This window comes from Lissotriton vulgaris, chromosome 4_1 (assembly GCF_964263255.1).
Source record: "Lissotriton vulgaris chromosome 4_1, aLisVul1.2, whole genome shotgun sequence".
Taxonomy (NCBI): Eukaryota; Metazoa; Chordata; class Amphibia; order Caudata; family Salamandridae; genus Lissotriton; species Lissotriton vulgaris.
Genome location: NC_141691.1, coordinates 685,300,900 through 685,308,132, shown reverse-complemented (window position 1 = coordinate 685,308,132; position 7,233 = coordinate 685,300,900).

Genomic DNA, 7,233 nt, shown 5'->3' with positions numbered 1-7,233 from the left:
ACCTGCAAGGCAGTGAAGGCACGCCTGCGCCGCACTACCCTGATGGTGTCCCGCCTTCAGCAGGAGCTCGCCTTGCTCCGCGAGGAGCATGATGCCCTGGCCCAAAAAGTTAACAGCATCCACCCATAGTGTCCCTTGCCCCTTTTTTAGAGACTTTTGGGGGGTGGAAATTGGGAGTTGGGTTTTTGGGGACTTTTGAAGGACAATCGTTGGGGTTAGGGAGGGTCTTGCGGGAGATTATTTTGTTAGGGATATAAATATACTTTTTCAAACTTTATCTGAGCATACCTGTTTTTTACTGCTTGCCTGGTGGGTGGGGGTTTAACGTTGACTGTTTTCCTGAAAGTTTAGTTCCATTTTCTTCCTTTAAGTGTAAATGCCCAAATGTTTTCAACACTAAGTGCCTCTCACAGACTAAGTGAAGTGAATCCAAGAGTCCTAGGACTTTAGTAGTACTACCTTCAGTCTCTCGTCTCTCGTACTAATACTCCATTATACCCCCAAACCACCAAACGCTTATCTTACCTGTAATTTGTGTTTGAAAGTAGGGCTAGACCCAGGGCTGGCTCCACGGGAAACACCGAATAAGGTTGGCAATCTTGGTCGGATAAAATTTCCTCATAGCGGTGGTACTAGTGGTGTGACACAGTGGCAGTTGCATGCCTATGAAAAAAAAGAAAATGAAATCTGGTTTGTCCTCCTGAGCAATTCAACGGTACAACTGAGAATATAGCAGGTGACAGAAGTACAGTAGAGCAGTGCCACATTGTAGCCTAACAAATGGTAAAGTATAACTACTAATTCGGTTGAAGTTCTTTCACATTAGCAATGGTTCTTTGTCAAGCAGAGTAAGAATATATCCTCGGATTTCTTCACCAGCCTGTTGCTATCACCTTATCCTCCCCAGCAAGTGTGTGGATTTATTGCTGTCATAATAATTTAGTCACACATCAATCAAAACCACACAGCCCGGGGGAAGAGGGTTAGGGTTTGAAAAATGGATGGGTACGGGGGTTTTTGTGAAAGGTTTTGGGAGACAAGAAAAAATAGCACAGCATAGACAAACTATTGTGAACATAAACAAATCTTTGGGTACAAACCTATCCATCAATCTTTGAAAGTGCATGCACTACTGCATGCATGTCAGTGAAAAGTAAGTAGTACATTCGACAACTGTGGAAAGAAAGAATGCGACAGTACAGGGCCTGTGTGGAATTATTGATAACGATATTCAACATAAGGTCTCTGTAGCCAGGTACCCGAGAGCCTTGCTGGTCACTATAAATCCATTCACAACAACACTCAATGGGGTTGGTCTGGAAGGTGTCAGGTTTACTCCCCGTGATCCAGTCGATGCAAATATGGTTCCACCTCCAAATGTCACCAACACCCAGAAGTGTAAACACAGGGTGTTCGAGCCATTAGGCGGGGGAGAAAAATAACAAACTAAAATAAAAAATGTGGGATGGGTAAAGGTAGGGTCAGCAGGGAAAGGATACCTGTAACAGAAGACAAGACAGGCATCAGTGAAGTGCTGTCCTAACATACAAGGGTACTCTCATATAGTCTCACTAAATAACCAAGGAAGTAGACAAGTACCTGAGCACCAAGAAAACATGACCTTGGATAGGAAATACTATAGCCCTTCTGCCACAATCTGTGAGGAAGGCCTAAGAAACACATAAACATATAGTTAACGAACACACTCCTGTCGCACCAAACACACTCGCGTTATACTAAGACATCAAACCCACTACTCACAACATACCACAAACATGGTAGAGGACTCAATGTACAAAGGGGGTTCCAAATAGTCAAAGCAAAGATGTATGGTCCAACAAAAAGGAAGAGGGAAACGGTAGTGTGTAGGAAGCAAGAACTACAACACTGCGCTCTCTAAGTAATGACCCAGTAGAGAATCTTTGGTGAAGGTCAAACAGAAAAACGTAGTTGCGACCACCACTGAATTCTGCCAACAACACACCCCACGGTGCACTACACAAAGAGAACTGGGGTAGCCTGTAGTTACCTCACTACATGCCCAGTTATGGAGGTCCTTTGAAATACACAGTTATACAACGGAGACGCGTAGTTGTCCTTACTACCGCGCTCCGTTTTAATAGTACAAAAACGATCCCCGATGTGAACGCTAACACGTGGTATAGACCGCCACTGTGCTCCGCCACACACAATTCAACCAAACAGGAATTCATCAAAGGTAGAATTCTGTTAGAAAACAGTCACAGAACCTCCCTTAACAATCCGTTCAGGCAGTAATCAGCTGACCGCACGGGCGGCCGAAGAGTTTAGAGCGGCTTTACCTGAAGACGCGTGAAGTCCGTCTACCGCCAAGGACAGAACACGGTGATAGTCCACAGGAGACACGATAGAAAAGCATGCAGAGCGTCCGCTCTCATGCTGGTGCAGAACAGAAACCAGAATAACGCGCAACAGGAAGCGCGTCTGTTCCCCAGATAAACTTCCTGCAAGTCTCCCGCCTACTCATGGGAAATGTAGTTTCATAGTACGGTAGGCGCTTAGGGGCTGCGTAACCTGACAGAAGGTATAGTAGATAGAAAAGGAGAAATTGCTTTTTTTCTAGGTGTCCCCTCACTCACCAGGGTTGCCCCTTGGTGACATGCTTCATCATTGGGGCCATCCCAGTCCTCTACGGCCTGGGGCGTGCTGCGACTTGCGAATTACGTAGGAGCACTTACAAATGACTATGTGTGGTGCAGATGTGATAGTGGAGTGGACTAAGTGATGTGTTAAGGGATCAATGTAGAAGCCGAGAGAGAGCCAAGAAATGCAGTCACAGTCAGAGAAAAAGGCAAGGGATACTGTATCTATGTGGTTGTAGTGGTCCTGTTGGAAGTGGTAAGTAAGTTGCCTGCAGAAAATAAATCCTCCTATTAGCGGCACTCCTCCATTGCAGCCGACGCTTCGTCCATCGATGTTGGTCACCAGAAGACACCCTGTCCACTGCCTGCCTGATGCTGAATTGTGGCTCGCTACTGTGAAGCCTGACTCCATCCTTTTTTCCCCATTGCAGAGACTGAAACCCGGCCTGTAATTATTCAACGAAAAACAGGAAGTGATATAATATTACAACACCACTGATAAATAAATATAAGGTATGTAGGCTGTGGAGTGCAAAAAGTCACAATTTGATTTTCCTAGTAGACAGTACAATATTTTTGAAAGTGCGTACTCTGAGTCACCTTTTGAAGGATAAATAAGTATGGGCAAATTAATGTAGCGGATCTTGCCCCTCAAGCTAGGTGTACTGTAAACTGTGTTTTAGAACAAAATTAGATCTTCCTAGCAGTGCTCCCACCCAGACCCTTACTAAAGCCAGTCGCAAAAATGTAGAAGACCCCCAATCAAATCTCAAAAAACGAGGCCTAGCAGAAAACTGGTGACAAAACTTACTTTGAAAGTAAAAGTAGGCCGAAGTACCCCCTTCCTAATTACCCATTACCCACCGTGGATTGCATTCAAACCACTTGCAAGCAACCAAGCAAAAGTAGCCATAGCCAGCATCGCTCCAAGACTCAAAATCCCCCCCACTCAAACACATGCAATAGAAATACTGCTAACCCTAACGAACCCTAAGTTAAGAATAGTGGCAAAGGCTTTCTTTAACTATGCCAAATCCCCCCTTTTCCACCATGGATTTTCTTCAAATGACTTGCAACCAAAATTATACATTCTCACGAGTGCTCTAAGACCCCAGAACTCAGTTGGAAAAATCTAGAACACCCCGAAACACATGCAATCCTGCTGCTAGGGCTAACCCTAACGAACCCTAAGTTACAAAAAGTGCCAAAACTAAAGGCTTTTCCGCGCGGATTTTGTCCCAACCACTTCTACCCGGTATTAGACCTTCCCAGGAATGCCCCAAGACCCGGCAACCCACCCGCCAAGAAGCATAACACCCCCAAACAGGCCAAAAGCAAAATCTCATACTTGCAATATTTCTGGGCCTTCGGTCCAAACGCGCTGCGTAGCTAGGCCATAAGTCGGGGTTGCCACGACGGATTTCCTGAAAAGCAAATGCAATCAAGATTAGAGTGTCCCAGCAGTGCTCCCAGACCACGAAACTCACCCACAAACACCAGGAAGCCCCCCAAACAGGCCCCCGAAAACGCTACATAGAGCAAAATGTCAGAAATAGCCCCAAAAAAAATCGGCCTGGATTTTGTCCCAACCACTTCTACCCGGTATTAGACCTTCCCAGGAATGCCCCAAGACCCGGCAACCCACCCGCCAAGAAGCATAACACCCCCAAACAGGCCAAAAGCAAAATCTCATACTTGCAATATTTCTGGGCCTTCGGTCCAAACGCGCTGCGTAGCTAGGCCATAAGTCGGGGTTGGCACGACGGATTTCCTGAAAAGCAAATGCAATCAAGATTAGAGTGTCCCAGCAGTGCTCCCAGACCACGAAACTCACCCACAAACACCAGGAAGCCCCCAAACAGGCCCCCGAAAACGCTACATAGAGCAAAATGTCAGAAATAGCCCAAAAAAAAAATCGGCCTGGATTTTGTCCCAACCACTTCTACCCGGTATTAGACCTTCCCAGGAATGCCCCAAGACCCGGCAACCCACCCGCCAAGAAGCATAACACCCCCAAACAGGCCAAAAGCAAAATCTCATACTTGCAATATTTCTGGGCCTTCGGTCCAAACGCGCTGCGTAGCTAGGCCATAAGTCGGGGTTGCCACGATGGATTTCCTGAAAAGCAAATGCAATCAAGATTAGAGTGTCCCAGCAGTGCTCCCAGACCACGAAACTCACCCACAAACACCAGGAAGCCCCCCAAACAGGCCCCCGAAAACGCTACATAGAGCAAAATGTCAGAAATAGCCCAAAAAAAAATCGGCCTGGATTTTGTCCCAACCACTTCTACCCGGTATTAGACCTTCCCAGGAATGCCCCAAGACCCGGCAACCCACCCGCCAAGAAGCATAACACCCCCAAACAGGCCAAAAGCAAAATCTCATACTTGCAATATTTCTGGGCCTTCGGTCCAAACGCGCTGCGTAGCTAGGCCATAAGTCGGGGTTGCCACGACGGATTTCCTGAAAAGCAAATGCAATCAAGATTAGAGTGTCCCAGCAGTGCTCCCAGACCACGAAACTCACCCACAAACACCAGGAAGCCCCCCCAAACAGGCCCCCGAAAACGCTACATAGAGCAAAATGTCAGAAATAGCCCAAAAAAAAAATCGGCCTGGATTTTGTCCCAACCACTTCTACCCGGTATTAGACCTTCCCAGGAATGCCCCAAGACCCGGCAACCCACCCGCCAAGAAGCATAACACCCCCAAACAGGCCAAAAGCAAAATCTCATACTTGCAATATTTCTGGGCCTTCGGTCCAAACGCGCTGCGTAGCTAGGCCATAAGTCGGGGTTGCCACGACGGATTTCCTGAAAAGCAAATGCAATCAAGATTAGAGTGTCCCAGCAATGCTCCCAGACCACGAAACTCACCCACAAACAGACGGAACCCCCCCCTAAGAGCACCTCAAAGGCAAGCAAGTCATCAAAAACACAAAAAAATTTCCGCCTCGGATTTGGTCCAAACCACTTTTAGTGCTTCCCAGCAATGGCCCCAGACCCGTCAACTCACCTGCAAAGAGGTGGAACAACACCCCCACAAGTGCTGAGTCTTTCTTCATTGGGCGTAAACCAGCCCTCTGCTTTGATGGAAATAGGAGTCTGGAGGAGGAGGATAGAGGAGCATGTTCTTCTGAACTTGTGAACCTGAGGAATGCAGACTGCGGCACCTTCAAATCAATTAGCAAACAAGTGAAGACAGTTCTGCTGATGGGCTTGTTTTTGTGATTATCTGATTAAAGTTTGAATTATATTAACTGTGCACAACAAAGAAAGACAGACACAAAGGAATAAAAGTGAATAAGGATGAAAAAGAAAGTTATTGATTCGTTGTCTCATTTTCAGGGCTCGGTATCACGGTCCAGGAATAAGAATAAGGCTTCGTCATCATACTCTGCGAATTCAGGCAGGGTGAGCTCAGTGTCACCTGACAGAGTAGAAATTCCCTCATCTATGTTGCTGCCCACCTCCTCTTCATCCGGCACGCTCTCTCGTACTCTGAAATCTGGTGGTATGAGGTGCTGATTCATCTTGATCATTGTTAACCTCTCCACATTTTTGGGCGAGAGGCGGCTCCGTTTGGGAGTTACAATCCCACCAGCCGCACTGAAAACCCGTTCAGAAGACATGCTTGCGAGTGGGCAAGACAAGTAGTTTAAAGCCAGGTTGGTGAGCTGTGGCCACAATTCTTTTTTCCCATGCCAATACGCCAATGGGTCAGAATTAACATAGACCTCTGTTGAGTCATTCAGATAGTCCTTCACCATCGACTCAAGGTCCTCATCCAAGGTTCCTCCACTTTGCTTAGCTCTTGCTGTGCCTCTGACCTTTTGAGAACCAAACCCACGCAGAGCTAGCCAATCCTCTTCAGCCTCCAATGTTTCTGTTGTCTTTCGTGCAGATGATCCGGTTGCCGGTGTCTTTAACGGCTGAGAGGTCACTTGTGCCACAGCCACAGGTGCAGAAGTGGATTGTTTTGACTGGGGATGGCCTGCTGATGTACTGCCATTTCCTTCAATTTCCAGCCGTTCTGTTTCAAACTTCTTGGCTGACAAGGCTAGCCAACGTTTGTACTTTGGAACATGTTCATCATCAAAAGGAAAGAATGCTTGGCCTGCCAGCGCCTTTTTGTAGCGCGGATCCAGAATAGTAGCACAAATGTAATGCTGTTCTGAGTGGATCTTTTTAAGACGTTCATCACCTTGTAGGAGCTCTAATAATTGCTCAGCCAGAAGCAAAGAGTCTTGGTTTTTATCTTTTCGAAACACAGAACACACCTCCTTCAGTTGGTCCTCCAGCATGTACAACAATGGGATAGCTTTTCCCAAATTAGAGTCCTCCTTGCTGACTGCACGCGTGAAGAACTCAAAAGGACGAAGCATGCGTGTCAGGCTTTCAACTATGTTCCATTGCGGCCCACCCATCCTCAGCTCCTCTGCTGTACCCTCTTTAAGGAAATATTGATCGAGTTCCGCATACTGCTCATACAGACGCTCAAGCATGTAGAAGGTTGAGTTCCAACGTGTTACCACCTCCTGGATGAGTGCTTTCACTGGCATTTGATGTTGATATAGCAGGCTCCTCAGCTGCTTCCGGGCCTTAAAAGAAT